Here is a 25,282-nt window from a genome sequence, read left to right on the forward strand (position 1 = left end):
TTAATGGAAGAGGCATGCTCTTGGAACGGGGAATAATTCAGAATTATATGCATGCTGTAACCCAGACAATCCATTAGTACACACAAAATGACAAGCTGCTTAAGCTTCTGCAAGCCTGTGTTTCCAGGCGAAGCTCCACAATGGCCCATGACTGATTAACTTGAGCACAAATTGATGGAGCTGATAACCTGTGAAGTTGATTTGCAAAAGTGCTGCCTTGGGCATTCCTGGACTTATTACACCTTGCATTAAAAAATTCAGTCCAACAGGAAGGTTTAACTAACATTAAAATATTCTCTTTTTACTTATGCACTAAGTCCCAAACCTCGGTCCAGCTTCTAGACTAAGCAGTCTAGGTGAGATATTGGGGTGATGTGCACGTCCAAATGCATATTCAGTACAGCAGGAAGACTGGGGGGCTCAAAGAGGAACTCCAAACTATAAACGATTGTGCACCCTTTCCACAGATCTCATCCAACTCCATCCTTCCTTTCAGATGGATCTGCACTGATTCTGCTGCTGTGAGGGATGCCACAGCTACACGGGTGCCATTTGTTCTAAATTAGTTCAATCATGCTTTCTATCAAATAATAATCTTCCATTAAGGGCAACACACATAATGTCTTTGAAAGATGTGACGCCAATCAAAAATGGATCTTTAAAATATGCCTCCCATCCCATAAAAATCTATGTTCAAGGACATCCTCATCAAACAATCCCCATTCAAGCGAACTAGTGTTAGAAAATTCTGGTTTATAACAAATGTGAGTCAGTTATCTTTGTTCAGACTACAAAACCAGGGAAAGGGAAACAGGATCATAAGTAGGACAATGTAACAAAATATATTTAAATTATTGGCCCCTTTTTTCCATCTCTATAATCTTTGAGCAATTATTGAAAGATTTTTGGGTTCACCAGTACATAGCTGCCTTTCTATGGCTTAAAATCAATGGGAGTCTTTCCACTAACTTCAATGACTTCTGGATAAAACTATTCTTTGGATCTATGGGTCTAACAGTGCCCCTGTAATCCATATGTGGAAGGTCGCTTTGGCACACAAATCTCTGTCCTGTGCAAAAGGAAGGCTTTACTGCCGCTTTGATAGCATCTGCCCCTCTGCTGTGACCAATAGAAGGCTTTCTTTGGTGTGGAGATCCAAGTGGTGGTGGTGGAGGAGACAGACCAGAAGAGATGTGCTTTGTTCCTCTGCCAGTCCTGCAAAGATCAGGAGGAAAAAGAAATGTAGACTGTCCGGGGCTCCCTTTGACAGTGGGGTTCTCTATAACTCATGGAGTTACTCCAATTTACAGAGTGTAACTGTGAGCAGAACTTGGCCCATAATACCTAGTATTCTTTTTTCAAGGATTTTTTTTAAACAGATCCCTGAGACAATTATATTGTGAATAGTCCTTCCCAGTATAGCCACTAATTAAATTATACTCTAGCTACAGAAGATGGGATTAGAAGCAGTATTTTGGGGCTATGGAAAATAAAAGGATTCCCCATAACTAATTTTTATGGCAAAATGGCAGTTTTATTTTTTCTATTTCCAAGATACATTTCAAGTCATTCTTGCTCCTGTTTCTTATGATGAAAACCACATGCTGCAGATATAGCTTCTGTTTCAATAACCAATCTGAATTGGTTTGTAACTTCCATATATCCATCCAAATCCAACAATACAATTGCACTGTAATAAAACTGCTTTGCACAGCCCATGTTGTTTGTCTAATAGCTGAGATAAGATTAGTTGTTTGAAATTCTGGACCATCACAGGACTAGTAATCTGGATGTTCAGAGTTTGTTCTTGCCTGAGGCTATTCAAGGCAGGCCCTATTGGGTTTTACTTTTGGCAGAAGTTCTAAAAATTCAAGGAAATACAGACTATACTCAGGTAATTAGGGGGAAAGTAATTAAACAATAAAGATTGTATATATGCACATATACAATTAGACCTGGCCAAGAAACGGTGCAGACTAGAGACATAACCTGGGTTTACCACACTCCAGATGAGTACCGTAACTACTGTCCTATTGACTATTCCTGGGGGCATCTGTCCCTCCCGCCTCCATTCTTCCTCCCTTTGTCCCCTTCCCATTTTGATCAGAAATTCCACCCTGAACCCGAGAAGCTTTTCATAGCCAAAGTTTAGTAAAAATGAAACCTTTTGGGGAAAGATTCAGTTTCAGTGATTTGGCATTTTTGAATGAAATGCTCTTTAATCAAAAATATCCTTATCTGCTCTATGTACAGTATGTATCACATGTAATTTTTTATTAAGATAAACATATTAGCTCCTATTAACTAACTTCTCAACTTAACATTGAATAATTAATGTTTTGCAATAGACTATGGAGAATTGTAATTCTTTATTCTTACATGAAGTAGTAGTAAATAGTTCAGAATTCTTAGTTCATTTAGTATTGATTAGATGGAGTGAACATAATAAATTAGCATATGTTCCTGCTATGTTAGTAGTTATGAAAAATGAAAAGAAGGGTGTTTTGCTCTTAGGTACAGATCCAGTTTTGCTCTTAAATTCAGATCCAATTCAGGCTGGTAACATCTGAAACTGGGTAGGGAAAACTGACAAGATTTGCTCATAACCAAATGTAAAGCAATGGATAAAGATCACTCTGTGTCTGACTCAGAAAAGGTAAGCTAAGCCTACACTGCCTACCCAGGGAAACAGCTATTGTTTGGATCATGAAAACAATAGAGTCCTTCTCTTTCAGGACTGCAAGAACTGAACACATCACCACCCCCTAAATCAGAAGGGAAACAAAGGCATGGAATTGATGTGTAAAAGGAAAATAAAAACTGTTTCTTGGATGATTCAGAAATACAGACCCAAACTGCCTAATGTAGTATAGAACAAAGGGCCCAGAATGTATATACCTTTACTTCCAGCACAACCCACGGCCAAAAGAAAACAACATTTATATAGGAACAAAGATTATAGAGATGGAAAAAATGATGCAGCTCCACATCGTGAAGGAGGTGAGAAACTGAAAACATAGACCAGATTTTCAAGAGAGTTTGGCAGTGACCACCACCAACATGCAAACTCAAGAAAACAACTGTACCTCTTTCTGTGCTTGCCTGAAATGAAAAGAAGTGAGATTTACGCAGAAATTCACTGCACAACTACAAAAGCAGGAAGTAGCGCAAAATTGGCTTTCTTGTTCTATTTTCTATATGGTGCCATACGCTGGCAGGAGTAGAGGTATGCAAAAACCATTCAGACCTATACAAAGAATGTACTCGTCTCAGCTTGAAATTTTGTCTAGTTTTTATTTTGTCTGAGCCTGTTCATCCATCCCTACTACAATAGTGGTCCATACCTGGACATCAAGAAGGAAGAACCATGTACAACAACTCACTTCAAGGAAACATAGCTACAACTCATGGGCATTTAAACAGCAGGAAAAATTGGTGTTAGTACTTGAAACTTGCTTCAGGCAGAAATCTCTAGTGCTAAATTTGTTCCCTCCTCTCCCACATGTACATAAAGAGTTATTATCCACTGCCTTGTACTTTGGGTGTTGGGAGTGGTGACCAGCTGGGCACAGGCACTGCATTTACTGCCCACGTTCTGTATTAGCATTCATGCTAGTTCTCCCTGCTCTGGGAGGAGAAGACTACGTTTCCCCATACACAAACACCCAAATGCTCAGTACAGAGCTTGTTTAATCAGGGTTTGCACAGGAGTTCCGAAGTTGGCTTTAAGTCTGTATGTTCAGACATGCACCCTGAATAACATTAATCCATCAGCATGGGGTTTTCTTTAATTGTGTAACTTGACATTTCACAACTCTATTTCACTGCTTTCCCTTAGGAAAGGAAACAATAACACAGAAAAAAAAAGTTTTTTCCTGTAGCTGAAGGTGGTCATGTAGCAAAGAAAACAAAATCCAGGCATACAAAATGTGCTTGGCCTCTGTTCCCTGGCCTAAATTGCAGCCTCCTGTCATGCCTAGTCTGAATGCTGAAGACAACTGAGGGATAGAAATGATCATAAAATCAAATATTGAAATGGCTATTCAATTCTTATTCTATAAGCAGAAATTGGGATGTTAGTTATTACTGATTTTTCATGCTTCAGTAAATGTCTTTAAAATACCTTTGTGAGTTGACTGATGTGTTTTTGAAATAGCCGAAGTATTCTGGTTAAAGTATACTATAATCAGATGTTCCTGGTTTTTGTGTTAACAACATTTACTTTTTAATGTTCTTCTCTCTCTCTCGTGTTTAGACTGAGAAAAAGCCCTCTAAACATGAAGGCACGGGATTCCATATTTATTCCTTCTCAATGACTTCATATTGAACTTGCTTACTTAAGAAGAGAAACCATGAGTTTTATTATCCCCACTGCTGCAAAATGAACCCCAGATCTGAAAAAAGAAAAATACTCAAGTTCTTTATCCTCTCTCACTCTTTCATTATCACTACCCATAAAAGTTCTATTTGTCATCTACTGGTAGGGAACTTGCACTTGGCAAAATAGAATCCACCTTCCTCTTTCATAGTTTTACTGATGCTGCAACGTTAACAGGAGTAAACATTTGTTTTTTCAGTTAGGTAAAGAAGATACATTTGCAGCAGATATGCTGAGACAGAAAGAAACCAACATTTTTGCATCTTCACTTTCTCAATGTGAAGACTTAAATACTTAAAAGACTTGTGTTTCAAAAGAAGGTGATAACGTTGGATTTTAAAGCAGCATATTTCTGCATGCAGAGGGTAGTATGAGATGACTGATCTGGGACTTGGGCTAGTATCTGAGTCACTGTGAGATATGCACTTGAACAATTTTCAGATCCACCAAGTAGAGTTTAAAATACCTGCTTTCAAATGTTATAGCCTTTAATAATAGACTTCAGTGATAGACTAGAATACTTACAATCAAGTAAATAGAATATGTTCATAAAAATAAATACCTTTTTTTTTTTTAAAAACACCTTTAAAGGACATCACTCTACAAAGTCTGACTCACGCAAGTAATATTACTCAGGCAAACAGTCCTTTTGAATTCAACGTGATCAATCAGTTGCACAAGGAAGAGTTAACAGGATTAGGTCATACATATGTATTTATCAGATGCACATTCTTTCTTTCTTTCAAGTATATAATAATAGTTAGAGAGTAACTGTCTAAATGCCACAAATAAATACTATACTAGTAAAAAGGGGGACAACTAAAAACACACAAGAGTTTATTATCTAATGCCTGCCCAATGTCCCAAAACAAAACCATCTGTGTTGAACGATGCCATTTCAGTCTCTCAGATACAGAATATAGACTTTAAGCAACCGCCACCTAGAGACACAATTAGCCAAGATATCAGAACTAGGCACTAGAACAGATTCTAAAAGATGTATTAGTCAGTCATAGAAGGCTTCTTCTTCTTATGTAAATAATAAAATTAACAACAAAAAGACACATTAAAATAACATTAAATTAAAGGCAACGTAACTCATGGAATTCAAACTTAGTGCTGAGGCAGCTATGCTCACTCCCAAAATTCAGGACAGAGGGTCAGTGTTTGCTCAGAATCTTCTAGATTGTTTTAGTTTGTGCCACAATTTTAAAAGTTACTTAAAAATATATGATTATTTTCCAAAGTTCTGTACGGCATAACAGGACATTAGAGACAGGAGAGGAACAGAAAAATTCATAGTGACTCCAGGGCTACACCAAGAAATACCCCCAAGAAGATGTTGCAGAATCACAATGGTTTCTTTCCCCCAAAACAGAGTCAGTCTTATCATTAGCAAATACCACTTGACATTAGACCCCAATCCTACAACTGGGTCCATGTCAGTGGACCCTTATGCCTTTGAGAAATTCCACTGAAGTCAATGGGCCAGATCTTCAGTCAGAACTCAACAGTTATTGAATTCAACTGAACTATGCCAATTTGCACCAGCTGATGATCTGGCTCAGTGTGTCTCCATTTAAGATGAGGGGTACAGGGCTTCTATGTGTACACGTTTTATTTAAGACAGGAATTTCAAATTCAAATAATCATCCTGAAGCTTTCTGACAATATCTTTCTAGATTTACATATAGAAAAATACTCCAAAACTAATTCAAAACACAGAATGATATGTGTTTTCCAATAAAAAAAAAAGAGAGGATTATGCATTGTAATTAAAATCATGCTGCTTATTTTTCTCTAAAACAATAATTAGCATTTAACTCTTTATGCAGAGCTGTAATGTTGGATCTTTGGGTCTATGTGTTAAGCAAATAAGCTTTACATTTTTTATGAATGAAGTTGTTGCATGATTCAAATACTAGTCTATCTGTACTTTATAAGAAAATGACTAGGAGTAAATGTGCAGAAGATTAAACTACATTATTTTATCAAGTAACAGACAGTATTGATGGAATAGTATAGAAAAGGACATATTGTTCCAGTCAACTGCAACAGCTGCTGTAGTTGTAGATGAATAAAACATTTTGACACTGCTTTCAATAACAGAAGAAAATAATAACCTAAAAAGTGGTAAGCACTAGTATCCATGGGAAAACATTTCTAAAGTCTATTTAGCTTTTATTTTATCACCCTAATTACTTGACAAGGAAACAAACTATTTTATTCTCAAGTATTTTATTACAACTGTAGCCCTACAAGAGCTCTCTTATCAGTCTATCGGATTCTGATTTCCATGTAGAATGAATGTATTGATGCACTTATATTAAATGGTTTACTCACAGCACATTCATTCAGATTCAGATGCTAGTTTTCTTTCCTTGATAAAAAGGCATCTTTGAAACATGGCTGAAAAGCCAGTTCAGAAAAAAGTTGTCTTCTGAATATAACAGCTGAATATCACATGCAATCTCAGTATACTCACAGGAGTGAATCGGTAACACTCTGCACATTGTTCTGAGCATAATAGGAAATGCCATCTAAGCTAGCAAAGTGTGTGTGGGGGGGAGGGGGGGACCTTTTCCTTGATTGGCTGCTCATCCCAAGCTGCCTGGCAAAGGTTTGAAATATGCAATGCAGGGAAGTGATATTTTGTGGCATTCATTCAATTTACCTGCACTAGACTCCAGGGAGTTATACTATTAAACAACAGCTCCAGTGGGTCAATAAAGTTAACTTAATTAAATTGGTTTTCCTCCCTCACTTACAACTAGCAAGATTTAGGGCAGAGGGGCACAGCGTTGCTTGGGAAGAAAAGGATGATTTAGTTAATCATTTGATGGAGACAGACAGACATTTTTGTCAATAATTATACCCACAAAGCAAAGTGCTAGTTTTAAATTAAAACAATAATGTAAATAGAAAAGAGAGAATACCTACTAATGACCAGCCATTAATATTTTTCATGGACTGTCAATTAAATCTACTACTTAAAGGCAAAGAACAGTATCTTATTATTGCATTTTGTATTCCATTTCTGAAATTACAATTGCATATAGTGAAGTGTGTATAAAACATACCATCATGGCTACAAGCATAATAAATACAAGCTCTTAATTTGAGAAGGATAGTATCTAGTACCTTTCTGGTCATTTGGTGCTCTGCACCTCCTCTGGTACACAACCTAGTATTTAGAGAGAGACTCTAGGGCAGTCATTTAGCTCTCTGCACCTCTCTGGTACAGTACCTAGGTACCTCTCTGGTCATTTGGCTCTCCGTGTCACAAGTCACCTTTCAGCTGTCTTTCACTCTATTCTACATTGAATGGGTGCAAGTTGTGCCACCTATGGTTAAGGTTGCCCAACAAGTCTACCTGTAAAAATCTCGTTTGCAGTTGCTTATAACTTTGCCAAAGTTTAACTGTTTAGATTGAAATTTTCCATGCCAGGAGTCTGATTCAGTCTAAACATTTCTGAAAATCTTCAGCTAAAACGTTTAAACCATTTCTGAGAAGGAAATTAGGGAAATGCATTGTTATAGCCATGTTAATACATTATTACAGCCATTTCACTGAGATGCTGTAGGACCTACATGCTTCGGAGCCAGGGGGTAACTTGATATCATCATGTATGTGCCTTTTTCTGTCCCTGTGAAAACCCTCCCAAATTTATAAGCCTCTAAAAAAAAATCTCAGTTTGCACATACTCAATTAGTAGCTTCTTAGAGTTTGGCAGCTATGTTGTCTGAAGATTCTGTCTGCACTGGGCATGCTCCATCCCCTCACTGCTCCTGCCTGCCAACAGGACTGTACTCACGGCATCCCTCACACAGCAGTTAGGCATGCTCCATCCCAGGTCTGCAGGGGCTGAACAGTACTTTCCCTGCAATTGTTCCTCCTAGTAGTTGGGAGCTGCGGTGGCATCAGGCACAGCAACAGATAGCAGGGAAACTGACTGTGCTTTCAATGTTCCCCCTATGCCCAGCTCCCAGGCAGAGTAAAGAAGACGAAGGAGGCAACAACAACAACACACTTAGAGAGTGAGGGTAGGCAGTGCCGAATATCCATGGCCACCTAGTATAGGTTTATTCCAGTCTAAAAGCCCCACAGGGTTATTGTTGATCTGGTGCAGCCAGGTTAATCATGGACAACTATGAGGCTGCTGCCAGTCAGTCCTCCCCCATATTAGGGTACACAGTTCTTTGTTGCACAGTACCAAAAGTCCACCCTTATATTCGAATAGGAGAGTTACTCATACTGGGCCTGATCCAAAGACCACTGACATGTCGCACGTCATCTTTCAACACTAGTCACTTTGACTCATCTCTCTTCACAGCCCAAGCATATATGACAATGGCCTCTGTGAACATCTATTTCCAATATCACAGAGAAACAAACTGACAGAATTACTCATGCCAATTTGACTCTTACTCTGCAAGAAATGCCATTGAATTCAATATCACAGCTTATAGAGTAAGGAACCATGCAGTGTGAGCACAGGCCTGGCAATCTGGCTCATCGACAATCATTAGGCTGTTCTTCCATTTAGTGACTTTTTCTGTACTTTAAGATATGTTACCTAATCAAAGCTAGATAGCAGAGTAAAGAGGTTGAGAAGTTTAATATAAATTAAAAATCAAACACTCAGATACAACTAACTGTCACAGGGACAGAGTTAAATTAAATTAACATTACAGTGATGTGAAATGGCCAGTCACAACGCCATGCACTGTGTTGTAAGAGTCATCAGGTCTGGAGTGATTTCAGGTTTCTCTCTTCCCTTTGGAATTTTGGAACAATCACAGATGTCATGCACTTGACCTCCAGTTCAGGAGGATAACAGTCACTTGCTACATAAGCATCTTTGTCAGAAACTCAAAACTCAGCCTCCTATAAAGGGATTTATATTCATGACAGCCCAGAGGTTTCACGACTAGCAGGGATAGCTCAGCAGGACCGTGAACTTTTGGCTGGGGCTGTACACTTTTAAACAGAGATGCGGCTGGAAACAGGAGGGAACAGTAGGAAGCGCAGGGAGGTTACAACTATAAAACAAATAAAAGCACTGAAATGGAAATCATCTCTTTTTTAACCAGTAAAATTTAGAAACTGTAGTAATTTTATTTAGATATTTTATTTTTGCTTCATTTTTCAATTCCCTTAGCCTGATGAAGGGCAAAATGATCAGCTAAGAGATGCCGAGCACATCTACTAAAATATTCCAACACAGGAAAACTTCAGCCACTGGCACAAATAAATAAATAAACCAAGAAAGTCCATTTTCTCACAATAATTAAATGGTTTGGTTCTTTCCTAATGAATTGTACTTTGGGCTGTTTGCCCATTCATAGCCTGATAAGACAAGCAAATGATGAGTTTGTGATTGCCTTTTAAAAGCACAATAGCCTGGTCAAGTGTTTCTCATTCTATCCGAGCTCTAGTAGACCACTTTAACAAATCTCCTCCTCAGTCAGAGTGGTTTCTACGACCCCTGTCACAACAGAGTGTGAAACCATGCTTTGGAAGTGCTACCCTTCTCCTTTGAAAATCATTGAACAGTGACTCCACAGTTCAAGTGCTTCGGGCTCATTTTAATTCACAGTCATTCATTGGAGTTATGCAGAGCAGCACTGCCCCAGCAGGAGCCTCCAGGAACTACAACGGTTACATCACCTTAGTAGTATGAGCCCCCCTCTGAGCCTGCTTTGCCTTGGTGCTTGTGGGGTGGCTAGCAGCTGTACCTGGGACAGGCCTTGCACTCAGGGGAAGCTTGGGGAACTCAACATTCAACAAGGCATCTTTTAGACAAGCCCAATTTCTTCTATTCTTTTAAGATTTTAATTATATATATGCATGCTAGGCAGACTGACCCTACCCCTACACAGCAAGCCCTCTCAACCTCTAATGCTTATTATGAGCTTGGTCCTGAGAGGTGTTGAACATCCACAGTTCCCATGGAAAGAAATGGCCTGAAACTTGAAGTCCTTACTCAGGCCCAGAATATGTCTGCCCCTAGTTAGGAGGGAATGAAGGGTGCAAGGAACCTCCCCTTGCAACAATGTCTGTGCTTGAGGGAGCACAGAGGCCATTCCCTCTTAGCTTCCAAGGGCTAAGTCACATCAAAGCACCTGAGGAGGGAGGGAGTGCGAGCCTGAGAGAGCAGACTGCAGCATGCAAAGGGAAGGCACAGTTTGTGCCCTCCCATGTACTTCATGGCATAGTGCAACTCCTCCCAGCTCCTAAATGGGAACTAGTCCCAACCTGGCCAATAATTTTTACTCAGCTCCTACTCAGACAAAGCTGTCAGCAAAGTGAAGTAGTGGTTGCAGTACTCAGCATCTCTCAAGAGCGGGACCTTTATTTGTTATCCTTATCTGCCCAGGCAAGGAGTAGTTTATCAGATTTGGACGGACAACACACTGCCAACATCAAATGAATGCCTATTTATTCAGAAGCATACCCCAATTAGCAATTTCTATAACTAGGAGAATGAATGATTAGGATCACAAACATTTGTCTATAAAATTGTACTTGTTGCTGTGCAATTGCTGGATTACAGGTTGACGCTTTTTTATTTATAGACTTTCTGCAATGCATCTAACGTTCCCCCCATTTTTCTTTAACACACACTAAGATGCATTTTGGCTTCATCTGGAAGAAGCCTGCTAAGATGATGGTTAGAAACCTAAGAAAAATATCAAAGTATTAGCATAAATCCAATTGGGGAAAAAATCAACAACAGAAACATACATTTGATCGAATAAGCTTTTAAATGAAGGTACTAGAGAGAACCCTCATTACAAAATATATTTCTAGGAAAATGTATATGTAACACTGCTAAGTTACTTTAAATAAAATATATAATATTGTACACGTCATGAAAATCTGGACTATGAATTTTCAAGGCAGGCTTCTGAACCGCCAATAGTCACCAATCATTAACAATACCAAACAATACCTGAAACCTTGTTGTTTGTCTTCTTTTAAAAAAAAATAAAACAAAACACAGTATTTCCTCTGTGTGGCAGGGTCTCAAATAGCTTCGTTCTGGGATTCCCCTAACAAAATTAAAATAAGTTATTCATCATATCTTCATCCCTTCTCACCTGTCTCTTTCCCCATTACAAATAAAGCTCTGATTTCTCCCCAAATTAAAGTTCTTTCTCCTTTTTGGTTTGTATTAATACTAAGCTAAATTTGTCAAATGATCTTGGGCTAGGGATACTAACACCTGACAACTAGATCATTCAGCAATAGTTTCAGTGGTAGCAGGTCTTAGAGAAATATGAAAATATTGTTGCATTTTTATTACAATTTATGTTAATTGCACACTGCAACCAATTATTAGGCTTCAGACCTGTGAGGTGTTGAGCGGCCTCCCCTTCCTTCAGCTTTGGTGCTGAGCACGTCACAGGAAAAACATTCACCACTTTGCAGGGCTGCATCCATAAAATGTATCTTAGAGACAGGCCTGAGCAGATCCAAACTTTCCAAGAATTTGAAGGTGCTGGTTTGGGGCCAAAACACACTGATATAAGATTCAAAGTAAAGGGCCTGCCTATTGAGATGAACAGGGAAAGTGCTACAGTTTCACCTACATCTGTGAGGTTGGATTTTAGACAGGAAAAAGGAACACAGAAAGGCACAAGTTTAAGAAATACAGGTTCCTTTCAGCACAATATCTTTTAGTGATATTCAATCTCTAAACACGAAACAAAGAGGCACTGGGTTTACAATGTGGTGATCAGGTTTGCTGCGAAAATGACTGAAAGCTTCATTTTAAAAAAAAGTTTATTTTGTAAATACAGAAAAATTGAGAAAAAGTTCCACTATTCCATCTGTTTGTCTATGAATCCGAGAGATCAGAACTTAAGCTATAGCTTGTAATAAAATTACATTTGAAGTTTCACAATATAAATGCACTGTTTTTGCCCTTGCCTATTTATTAGCTATATAAATGGTAAAAAAATATTATTCTTCAAATCTAATTTGCTTATCTCACGACATATGAAATTGCATACTGTATATTCTTATAAAGTCTCATTTTTCATAAAGAAGTAGCTAAGATTAATTAATTATAGCAGGTAAAAAACATTTGCAACTCTAGTAGCTCTAAGCTCTATAGCTTAAATTCAATTTATTTTGTGCATCTTTATTCCAGAAATGTGCAGTGGCAAAAATGTGAAAATATTCTACTATTTCATTCCCTATCAGCACAGTATGATCATAGCAAGGCTGAGGAAGCCTTAAACCCAGTGTTGAGTTTCACAACACCCACCACATGCTCTGAAGAGGAACATATTCCAACAAGAAGCAAAGAACATAAAATGTACTGTAGTTTTATAAAGCCACAAAGAGAGATATCCCGTATCCTATGGTGCATTGTATTGATATGAAAATCTTCATTACTATGTAGGTGGAAAAGACTCTGGGGATGGAATTTAAAAAACGTATTTTTCCTCCGTTGGGAAGCTAGGGAGAGTGGTTTGTGTTGTTTATAAATAATTTTGTCTTTTACAATATAATTTCATATAAACCTAGCTCTTTAGTGAGGACAGAAAACTTTAAAAAGTTCTGAAGTTCGCCTCTTTTCAGATAAATCCTGAGAAGACAAGATGTTTATTTTATGCCGAGCTTATTAAGCAGTTTTAGGATTCCCTTTCCCTCCTTCAATCCAGCCAGATCCTTCTTTCAACCTTTTATGATCCTACCCTTTCCTTTTAACACCTAACTCCTTCTTGAATCCTACCCAGATCTTCCCATCTCCCACATTCTCATTCCCAACAGGCTACTAAATTCTCCCAACTTCCTCTTCCGAAATTCCAATGAAGTCTCCCAAATCTCTCGAGATTCCTTTTCTCAATCATCCTAAGCCCTCCTACATTTTTGAGAGATAGCATCACAGGATTTGTCTCAGTTGTGATGCTCTTTAAAAAGCTGGTCCTACAAATGATTTGCTCTTCCTTTAGGATGAGAACCAAGGACACAGTAAGGTCCCCCTCCTGTTCCTGAGTTTACCAGAAAGCCAGGGGCTAAGGAGACAAGGAGGTGCCGGAGTCCCCAAATCCTTTGAGGGCTTGTCTACCCTGTTTTTGCACTGCTTCGCCTTTGTGGCAAGGATCGTCTTTTGTCATGTGTTTGTACAGCACTTAGCACAATGGGGCCCTGGTCCATGACTAAGGCTCCTAGGTGCTATTGCAATACAAATAATTGTTACTGAAACTAGCTATAATAATATAAACACCTTTATACTGATAAAATTATGTTCACAATAGGCAACTGCACCAAATTAACTAGATCATTTTTTCTACTGATTTAGTTAGATTGACGAAAAAACTGAATGCAGAACAGCTCGAGGGTTAGGTAAGGTAGCAGTATCGGGGCAGTTAAGATGTGGAGGGAGCTTGAAGACATGACGCTACTGAAGTTGCTAGCCAGTGAAAAGATAGTCAAGAGGGGCTCTCAATTAGACCATCAAATGATGCTCAGAACATTGGAGTTGGGGTTGAATCTCAGGTCTAATGCCCTGCAAAAAGAGAGGCAACTTAGCAACATTAGAAAACCTGAAGAGTAAAATTATTCTTGTATCTAGGGGCTTGGTAAGGAATTATTGTTGCTGTTTTTTCTATAACACATTGATCCTTCTGTTTTCAAATGTTGTGAATTCTAAGGACTTTTTTGTGAACAGAGGAGCAGTTTATTCTGGGGCACCCTGACCCAGGAATGTACTCTAATCAGACCTCTTTATGGGATCACCGTGACTCAAGTTTGAACAAAATTTAGGATCCTATGGCCAAAGAAGTTCACTGTGAAGGATGCTCTATTGACTTACCTACACTACAGTTACAATCAATATATAACTATATATGGATATGTCCAAGCTAATGGTTAAGGTCCCATTGATACTACTGATTGAAATAACTTTGTAACTGGATCTTGAGACAATCATACTGTAACCCAGTTACCTGACTCAACTATAATGTAGGCAAGCCTCAATCTACTTGGGAGGCAGGAGATTTTGAATTCTTTTATGTTATTTTGGTTGGCAATAAATGGATTTTTCAGTTCCTTGGCAATTTTGAAAAGTTGAAGAAAATTGTTTTGGGCTAACTGGAAACATTTCATTTGAACCAAAGTGAAATGTTTCATTTCAATTTTGAGCATTTTAAAACATTTTTGAATTTTAAAAAATAAACAGAGGAAATTTCACCACGAAAAATCATTTCAAAATGAAATATTGACATGTTCCAAGTTTTATTTTTAAAGTTTTTCCCCCTAAATAAACAATTCAGTGAAATCAACATAAATTCACAAAATGATTTGGTGCTGTCAAATCTGCATTTTTTGCAAAATAAAGTTTTGCTTGAAAAATTTCAAATCAGCTCTAGTTATGATGGCAGTCATTTGATGCCACAAAATAGAGAAGAGAAAAGTCAGGAACAGAGGAAGAGAAAGAAAAGTGAGTAAGAAAGAGGACTTACCTGTGAGAAGACCCAGTGGGCGTTTAAGAAACTGCTGTCAGTCCTTTCTTGAAGCAACTACCTGTGCACTCAGTTAAGGCAGAAATCTCAAAGTTGTAATTGATTATGTTCTGAAAAGAAGAAGATACGAGGACTTAGCAATTATTTCAGCCATCAAAGTACTGTAATTAATTAACTACACTAAGGTAATTTGCTATCTAAGGTTAAGTAATGTCATGAGCAGTTTTTCTATTACATTGCACAATGTGTATGATGTTTCCAGCCTTCATTCAGTTGTAAACCATATGACACAAGGTGCCCACAACCCCTACCCCACCAGGGCGCCTGGAAAGCAGCTCCAGAAGTCCACAGCACTGGCTGGGATAGGGGTATGCTCAGAACACCAAGAAAATATATTCAGCGCATCCTCTTGAAAAGCTTCCACTAGTGGGGTTCCTGTGGTGCCTCAGCCAGCTGTTCTAGCCTGGTAGAGAGAACAAAGGGGTGGAGACTCCCAGCTTCCACTTGTGTTGGGTTTATAGGTGAGTTTCTTGTATGATAGCTTAATTATTGCCCTAGTTAGACATGTATTTTGACTTTGAAGCTATCTGTAAGAGATGGGTTGGGGTTTTCCTGCAGTTCTTTGCTCATTTCCCGTAGCTGGTTCATGTGGATGGCTGTCTATCTCCCTCAATGTTATTTTTTATTTCAAATTTATCCTTGTGCTTCTACATAGTCCTGGCCAGAAATGAGGGATAATGATACAAGAAATGGTATTGCTTTCACCTCCCTACAGTTGTAAGACTCAGTGGTGGTTCACACTCACATGCACACAGAATGGGGGTTAGAGGGACACATCTGACGGATGGTCTGCTGACTGTTCCGGAAGCAGCACATAATAGAGACTGTGAATGGGTGCTCAGAGAGCTGGGTCGTTTAGTGGTGAGTGCAACTGACCCCTAACCCCTTGTCCCTCTGTCGGGAGGCAGTGGTGGTGACTGGTTATGGACCCCAACCTGGAAGTGTTTGGGTCTCCCCCATGCATCTGGGCTTTGTCCTTCAGTGGGGGGTGTCAGGAGGACCCAGATTCTCCCACTCCACCAGATCCCAGCCTAGGGCCCTGAGAAGTAATACTGGCAAGTTCTTCCCCCTGGAGAGCCTAAATCTGCTGTCCTGGGCTATTTCCTATCTCTCTAGTCCTTCAGTTTAGTGGGGCAGGGTGGCCCCTATTTTCCAAACAGTCAATAGCTTCACAAAAAGTCCAAATGAACAAGACCTGCTGGTTTTCAAAGGGAGGTGGTGATGGGAGAAGGCACTGCCTAGGGGCCTTACCACTTTGTGGACCACTCCCTTGGCTTCATGGAGAAGGATTTTACTCTCCCAGAGTCTGTCCACCACCCCTTGTCTGGGCTTCTGAGCTCCTTTTAACCTGCTGCTCCAGCTGCATGATCAGCAAGCCTGTAGGGGCAGGGCTACCTGGGCCAGTATTGCCTTTTAACCCCTTTGGGCCCAGTGTGGGGTTTGCATACCCCATCACAGGGTCGTAGCCACTCTGCTCTAAAGAAGCAAGCCTCAGAGTATAGTTGGTGGAACCCACAAGTAGGCCACGGTGCCCCAAATGGCATCAGTTTTATGGAGGGTCCTTTGTAATGGTTATGTCCTCTTTGTCTCGAGAGAAAATGGAATTCACTATGAATCCTGGCAACAATTATCTTTATTTTCATCTTTGCTTAATGATCACCATAAAAATAATGTTTCTGCCACATTTTTGACATGCCCACAGGAGAAAATGAATGATATAAGGAAGGGACATGTTTTCCAAACACACAAACCTGTCCACACTGGCCAGGAATAAACGATGAGGCCTGGTCTGCACTACAAAGTTAGGTTGCTGTAAGCTGCCTTTGGTCAACCTAGCTGTGTCATGTGTCTATATTTCAATTGATCTTCCACCGACCTAAGCGCCCCATTATGCCAACAAAGTAACACTATATTTCCAAGGAGCGAAGAGCTGTGGTTGACATATTTAGATCATCACAGTGTGAATGCAGACACTGAGTCATTTATGTTGATCCTAACTGTCCTTCAGTTGCTGTCCCATAATGCCCCACACTGACCATTCTGGTCACCATTGTGAACTCCCTGGCCCAGGGGTCACTGAGGCCAGAAGGCCCTCCCCCTCCTTTAAAGCCCTACAAATTAATGAAAATTCCTTTTCCTGATTGCCTGTCTTGGCGAGCATATCTAGCAGCTCTCCTTTGTTGAGAGCAACTGGCCAGCTGCCCATGCTCATTACGCACTCCAGAAGCGTTCCTGCCTGAAGTGCACAGGAGATATTGGATTTCCTGGGTCTGTGGGAGAAGAGGCTGTATAGATATAGCCATAGAAATGTCGACATCTACAAGGAGATTGCTCAGGGAATGCAGGAAAAGTGAAACAACAGGGACCAGCAGCAGTGCCGTGTGAAAGCCAAGGAGCTGTGGCAGGCATACCAGAAGGCCAGGAAGGCCAACAATTGATCCAGTGCCAAGCTGCAAACTGGCCGCTTTTACAAAGAACTGAATGTCATATTTGGCAGAGACCCCATCACCACCCCCTAACAGCACCATGGATACCTCCGAGGAGCCCAAGCCATAGCCCCCTGCTGTGAACAGTAAGGAGGAGGAGGAGGTAGACATGGAAGAGGAAGAGCACAGAGGACAGGCGACCAGGAAGTGCAGCTGTGCAGTGAGCCAGGACCTGTTTTTGACTCCACCACAATCCAGTTGTTCCCGCCGGTCGAGCATAGGCGAGCCTGATCCAGGGGAAGAAACTTCGGGTAAGTGTGTAGATAAATGTTCAATTACAAGGATGGCCCCCACAAAGTAGCAGGACACATCTTTTAATTTATCATTAATTTACTCATGCTAGAAGAGATAGTGATACAAACAAGTGAGGCAAAGTTACTATCTGCTTTTCATTCCCTGCTAGAGTTGGGGGGCGAGAGGAGGCATGTGGAGCAGATTGTTTATGTGCACGGGATGTTCCTTGAACCCTCCTGAGAGATCTCGATGAAACTTTCATGGAGCTCTGCAATCTTCTGCCGAAGGTTTCTAGGGAGTGCTGCCTTATTTCTTCCTTTGTAGTAGGTCACTTTCCCATGCCATTCAGTGATAACTTCAGCAGGCGCCATTGCAATACACGGGCTAGCATCACACAGGGCCAGGTGGCTTTGGGACACCAGCACCAGCTGTGCTCTTTCTGCCTTTGTTACTCTCAAGAGCGAGATATCAGCTAAAACCACCTCCGCCTGTGGAAAGCGGCACCAGTGTTCAGTGCCATTGCCCAATAACGCTAGAATCACGCATTCCGTCCTCATTTCCCCAACCCCTGGGAGGCCATACTTACCCTGGGGTTGTTGCTGTGACTGGTGCCATGCATAAGCAACCCCATGCAGAAGTGAGAACATAGCATTTAGAACTTTAGGAGAGCAAAGGGAGTGAGTTCAGCATAAGTTTTGCTTTCTGTAGTGAATACACTGACAATGGTATCTCCGTGCGTTTTATCTGTAGCTGCTGTCACTGTGGCCTTCAGGTTTCCCCCTCCACAGCTGCGGAACACCACAGCCAGATAAGGAGGAGAATGAAGAGGACTCTGGATAATATGTTCACAGTAAGATCCTGCAAGTCGGTGCTGCATCAGACTGTGAGCACAGGGCCTGGAGGATGAACATTGCAAACAGCCTTGAGAAGGAAAAAGTGGAGAAGAGAAAGGCCCAGGACTCCCAGCAGGAAAAGGAGAGGGAGATAAACCAGGACATAATGAAGCTTCTCAGGCAGCAAACACAGATGCTGCAGACCCTGGTGGACCTGCAGTTTCAACAATCCAGGGCTTGCCTCCCTCTGCTGCCCAGAAAAAATTCAATATCAGGGCCTCCATATAACCCTCCCCCTCTCAACATGCCACATGGCATCAGGCATCACTGCACTATCCCTACCACCCTGTCCTGGGGGACATTAATCACAGCTTCACATACACTGACCTGTGAAAGCCCCGGGTGGTGTATGTGTAGCTGATAATGGACATGAATGTCCTTTCCCCTTCAGAAGTTCTGTTCTCTTAATTTGTTAAGTTTTTAATGTATTTGTTTTAAAATTGCACAGGGTATTTTTTTGGGAACTGATTTTGTTACAGAATAAAATTATATTATTTGGAACATAGTCCATCTGTAGTAGTTCACAACATATGCTGCCAACTGTTCAGCTGTTCTGAAAGCAACCCATTACCTGGTTCCACAGCATCACACAACTCACAAGATCATTCACCAACAAATTTAATAGGTTCACTGACCGTGTTATATTCCGACATGTACAGCAATCACCACATCAAACACACACCAGGTAAAGCACGCTACAACTCCACACACTACTCTGGCTGACCACTAAAATGGTCTTTCAAAGCCTCCCTGAGCTGTATAGCTCTGTGTTGAGCTTTTCTAATAACCCTTGTATCTGTTCAAATTCAGCCAACAGCTGCTCCAACTCTGCCTCAGCGGAAACTTTTTCTGCTTTGCTTCACATATATTATGCAGGACACAGCAGGCAGCTATAACCATTGGGATATTTTTCTGAGGTCCAATTTGGTGAGTAAACAATGCTGTCAGCCCCTCAAACGACCAAAAGCACATGCAACTGTCATTCTGCACCCAGTGAGCCGGTAACTGAATCTTGATGCTGTCGAGGTGACTGGTTATGGCTTCATGAGCCAGCGGAGCAAGTGGTAGGCGGAGTCTCCTGGGATCACTACTGGCATTTCATCATTCCCACCAGTCGGGAAAGAAAATCTCTGCTTGTAGCTTTCTGAACAGTCCTGCATTCTTAAAGATGCGAGTGTCTCGCACCTTCCCTGACCACCCCACATTGATGTCAGTGAAGTGCCCCCAGTGATCCACTAATGCTTGCATAACCATAGAAATGTAGCCCTTTCTGTTGATGTACTCCATGGCAAAGAGATCTGGTGCTAAAATAGGGATGTGTGCGCTATCTATCGCTCCACTATAGTTTGGTAACCCCACTGCTGCAAATCCATGCACTATGTCCTGCATGTTGCCAATAATCTCAGTCCTACATAAATGGCCCTGCACACTTGCATGACAACAGCCCTGCAGTGGATTTCCCAATTCCAGAAGGATTCTCAACTAATTGCTAGCAATCTGGTGTTGAAATTTCCCCAGTGTGATCTCAAATCACTTCTCCACTGTCAGTGCTGCTCTCATTCTGGTGGCCCTGTGCTGCAGGGCTGGGGTGAGCTTGGTGCACAGATCCAGGAGTGTGGCCTTACGCATCAGAAACTTCTGCAGCCACTGCTCATCATCCCAAGCCTTCATTATGATGCTATCCCACCAGTCACTGCTTGTTTCTTGGGCCCAGAAGTGGCGCTCCACCGTCTGCCGCTGCTCCATGAACTCCAGCAACAACCTTAAACTAGATCTTGCTATGTCTCACAGCAATCAGTCCTCCAAGGAATCATCATATTCCCAATTCATTCAGTTCTTCTAGTGGCTCTGCAAATACTCCAGGATTGTGAGCTCTGTGCTTGCAATGTTCATGACAATAGTGCAGAGTTGTGCAGGCTCCATGCTTCCATCAGAGATGGCAGACAGCAAGGAAGGCTGCGTAGGTTTCATAGAATCATAGAATCGTAGGACTGGGAAAGATCTTGCGAGGACATCTAGTCCAGTCCCCTGCACTTATGGCAGGACCAAGCAGTATTTAGATTGTGGGCATTTGAAAAAAAGCATGAAAGTTATGGGATACTGATAACATTATGGGATAGAGACAGTTACAAACTGGGAAGTTGACCCCATGCTCCCAGCCACTCATGTGTGATTCATTTTGGTCCACCATGCAGGTTCACCAATGGAGGGGGAGGGAAGGTTGATAAAGGGGACAATTGCCCATGGCCCTGGAGATTTTAAAATGGTCTGGGCCATGGGCCGTGGGTGAAGCTTCCCCTCAGGCAGGCTAGCTCCCTATCCTGCCTCTTTCGCCTGTGGCCCCGCCCACAGCCCACCCCCGCTCTGTCCCAGGCCCCACCCATTCCCACCCCCACTTGGCCCACTTGCTGCTGCATCCCTCCTCCCATGATTGGCTTCCCTGCCACTGCGTCCCTCCTGCCCGCTCACTTCCCCTGCCATCACTTGCCGGATGTGTCCTTCCTCTCCTCCGCCACTTACCCTCCGCCGCTGCTCACTGCATCCCTCCTCCCCCCTACTGCTGTCGCTTGCTGCCTGGGGGAAGGGAGGGTGTAGAAGAGAGGAGGGGGACTGAGTGGGGAAGAGATGCGGCAGCAAGCAGGCAAAGGGTGAGATCTGGGGTGCCGCAGGTGGGGGGGAAGCCTGGGGTGCAGCACAGGTAGACTGTCCGCCTGATGAATACATGCACCGCCGACACAAGGAGGCAAGTATACACGCACAGAGGCACTGTACAAACTGTGGCAACTGTATGCCAATGTAACTTGAATTGACAGAAGCTTGTAGTGTAGACATGGCCTAAGGAATAGAGCTACTTTCCAGAGAAAGTTGGCACAATAACTACAGGAGAGAATCCATGTTAACAGTTACAACGGATTCAAGAAACCCGAACTCCAAGTACCATAGCCACAGGTTTAAAAACAATATAAGTTGTTCAAAACATATTAACAGGTAGTTGCAGTGAACTCACTAGAACACACCATTAAACTGGAACTCAGATGGCTTCATTTAAATGCCTCTGCTTGTGGTACAGGGCTCTGTTGTGCCTGCAAAATAATTTTCCACAATAACCACATTTAAGTATAAGAGCAGGGGCGGCGCCTCCTTCTCCATGACTTCTGCCAAATTTCTCTCTGAAAGCCAGGCCTTGCAAGGAACAACCGGCTTCTGCTTTGTTCCACAGATTCAGGGGTGGCAAGCACTTCTTCCTATTCCTCGTGGGAAGGAGGTGTTATGTCTCCCGTGCTGGAGAACGAACTGCTCTGCTAGAGCTTGTGTCTACTGGGAGAGGATGCTTCTCCTTATCCTCTTCAGTGGCTTCAGATATTGGAGTCTGCAGTGAGGAAGTGTGGCCTCCCTCAGAGACTGACCAGAAGGATTCACAACTCTTGGTGGGCAGAGCTAGGAGGGCGGCTCCTGTCCCGCTGGAAGCAGAGGGGTGGGATAGGAACTGGATGTACAAAATGGGAGCCCTGCCGCTCACTTGCATGGGGGCCGCTGAAGGAGACAGACGCATCCTGCTTGCTACTGGAACCCGAAGAGGACTCTTGTTGTCCTGAGGATTTGTCAGAGCTGCCGAGGCTGCCGTTGGCCACCCACCCTAGGGTAATGGAGCACACCCACGGAATAGAGGTACCAAACCAATGGGACATAGGTCGTAGTTCAGGGGAACTAGATTACAGTCTAGTTGGGTATTGGTCTGAATCTAGGTCAGTGTGTTTTGGGCAGATCCCCACTGACCCAGTGTCAGAACATTCCACTACAGTTAGGGCCCTGGGCTGGGATCCAGTGGAGTAGGGTGGGCACACCTCCCCCTACCACCTGCTACTCTACCCTGGGGTGACAGCCCCACTACCTGAGGCATAGAGACCTGACTTTGCCTGCAATTTGTGTGAGCCAGGACATCAGGTGATCACTATTTACTGCTCTGCTCTCAGTGAGGGCCAGAGCCATTCAGGCAGGATGGAGGGCAACAAACAGTCTGAGGACTTGTGGTCCACAGACTCTTTACTGCTCAGCCCAGCACAAATGGGCCTGAGTTCCTAGGACTGCTAATTCCCCCCTTGATAGGTCGCTGTTCTACAGATGTGACAGTAAGGCGATGTGGCCTCATTTGGAGATTGACAAGGAGGGATGGCCACACACACTTAAACTTCGGTGAAATTAATGTAGTATATTTAGCAGAATATGTTTTATCTTCACATGACTCAGTCCATCCAAAAGCACCAAATTTAGTTCATCCAAATAATTTTAGTTCTGTGCATTGTCCTAAACTGATGACTATTTATGAGGAATAGCCAAATGTTCCTTTTACTTAAAGGGTATTATTAAATAACATAAGCATGATAGACATTAGCCTTCTTTCATCATGCAGCATAACTGGCTACTACAATAAAGATGACAAAGATTATTGCGGAAAAACACTGTTTAACTCAAGCGGATTTTCAGACAATAGTGCCTAATTGACCCCTTACCCATAGTTTGTTCAAGCACATATATACATTAAGGGCCTGATCCAATGCCAATTCACTTCAGTATAAAGCCTCCCATTAACTTTAGCAGCTTTTGAATCAGATCCTTGGTAAATATACCGTTTTACCAGTCTCCAGCAGGAGCCATGCCCTCCAAATCACAAAGACTCCAGTCAGTAGTGTCCCCCCCTTTCTCCTCTGAATCCACTTAAGTATATATTTGCTTTCAAGTCTGATAATTACATATAACTAACTGTGTTGGAAGAGAGTACTTTAATAAACAGATGTTTTATTCTTATTCAGTATGACATTGTTATTACAATCAGCATCTAGAAAGGAAATGAATAATTTAAAATCAACATTCACCATTCTTAACTTCTCCCCACTCTTTTCTTAAGCTTGCCCTATTATCTTTAATTATTGCAGAACAATGGTATGTATTGTCATACCTTTACCTGAGACCTCTGCAAAAACAAGAGGTAAGGTTTATCATCAGTTTAAAGATGTCTTAAACGTTTATTTTCTCTTTACGTTTTTTTCGGAGAAAATCCACATAAAGAATTGATAGAATAGTATGTTATATGCTTAACCATTATCCTGTATTATGTAAACATGTTTACATATTTTTAAAAGTGTGTCATGTACATGTTTAAGAACTTTAAATAGTCAGGTTGTTAACATGATAGGCTGCAGGAGTTCCAACATCTGTAACAATTTAATTCATAATTAAAACTAGTGCAATAGCTATTTTTATATATCTCACTTCTCGCATTTTGAAAGAGTGGCTTTATGGAACTATGTACTATTTCAGCTCCATTGCATAACACTGCTGCTATAGTTAAAGTCTCTGTAACAGTTCTACTTTATATATCTCAGCCATTAGGATCTTATCTTTTAGGCATAGATATTTGCTCCAGGCTGCGTTTTTGGATTAAAGAATCTTAGTCCAAATTATATTTTTGTACAGTTTCTTTTTTTTAAAAAAAGGCTTTATCTGTTTTTACAGTTTTGTAAATGCAAAAAGAAAAGATAAATTAATTCATGCACTTACTCATGTAAAAAGCCAGTTTATAAAAAAGGCAGACCCTGATTCTCATTTACACAAAGTTCTTTTTATACAACTCAATCAGTATAAAGATGTCTTGACTTGGGAGTAAATGATGTTTGTGGCCACTGTAAGATCCACATTACACAGTCAGAGCAGTGAAAAAGGGCCCTTAATTTAAGTAAGACTCAGTCCCTAAAAGTTTTGATGTCATTTGACCACTGCGTAGACTGGTAGATAAGAGTAATTACTTTTCAAAACAGTATCTTTGTATCAATTTCTGCCCTTGGATATTGATGTGTTTCTCCCTTTGGGTTAAATAGGTGCACCATGAGTTCATTCACGGTCAGACTTTGACCCTTAATAGTAGGCCTTTATACACCTATAGTTATTTGACAAACCTTGTCCCTTAGATAGAAGATGTAAATTGATTAATTAACAGTGCTTCAGGTACCTGAGTGACTGTAGGTCTGTCCAGTAAGGGACTGAGGTTCCAAATGGACCAGATCATGGGTAGCTCCCAGAACCGAGAAGGCCCTCACTTGTGGAACTTATTCCCTGAACCTCCACTTGAGTCCCTCGGAGGCCGTCTCCAGGAATTAGTACAACACCTTTCTATTTGGAGCAGCTCATCACTGACTGTCTTTTTCAATAACTCCTTATTTGGTTTATTTTTACCTTTTTTTTTTTTTTTTTTTTTTTTTTTAAATCAGAGTTGTTATTACCTGGCCCACTTTATGCCGATTTTATTAGTTCATAATTTAATGACAGATGTTGGAGAACTCAACTCTGCAAGACGCTGAGCACTCTGGCCCTGACCCATTAAAGCACTTACACGTGCTTAGCTTTAAGCATTTCTTTAAGCACAAGTGTAGTCAATGGGATGACATGTTCTTAAAGTTAAGCACAGTTTTAAGTACTTCCCTGGATCAGTGCCAAAGTGCTCAGCATCTTAAAAATGTTTTGAATTTTCAGATTGTATGTATTTGATTGGAATGGAAATACGGGCTCAATCGGCTAAGAAAAAAGGCACACTTAGTTTTGGTTCTTTGTTTTGATTTAAATAGTAGTGCATGTGTGTTTTGTTTTTTGAGTGTATGCAAATGGCTAATGTAAAAAATATAACAGTACATTCGCCAATTTAAAATAATTAGTTATTATTTAACCAGTAATTTTTTCCCAGACATTTTCATTTATTT

General features: G+C 41.2%; 1 protein-coding gene across 8 annotated transcripts in view; it reads right to left on the reverse strand.

Moving 5' to 3' along the window:
* LOC137167650 (poly(rC)-binding protein 3-like) overlaps positions 1 to 25,282 on the reverse strand; it is a 490,543-nt gene that overhangs the window by 201,959 nt on the left and 263,302 nt on the right. For 7 of the 8 annotated variants that reach the window (XM_067569882.1, XM_067569883.1, XM_067569874.1 and 4 more), the window contains exon 3: positions 14,858 to 14,967. The gene's annotated coding sequence lies outside the window, so the exon portion shown is untranslated. Of the gene's footprint in view, positions 1 to 3,086; positions 3,103 to 14,857; positions 14,968 to 25,282 lie in introns of all 8 variants that reach the window. The other variant, XM_067569876.1, reaches the window with a different exon arrangement.

This window comes from Emydura macquarii, unplaced genomic scaffold (assembly GCF_026122565.2).
Source record: "Emydura macquarii macquarii isolate MOO-44397 ecotype Brisbane River unplaced genomic scaffold, CSIRO-AGI_Emac_v2 contig_2948, whole genome shotgun sequence".
In the NCBI taxonomy this organism is placed as follows: domain Eukaryota; kingdom Metazoa; phylum Chordata; order Testudines; family Chelidae; genus Emydura; species Emydura macquarii.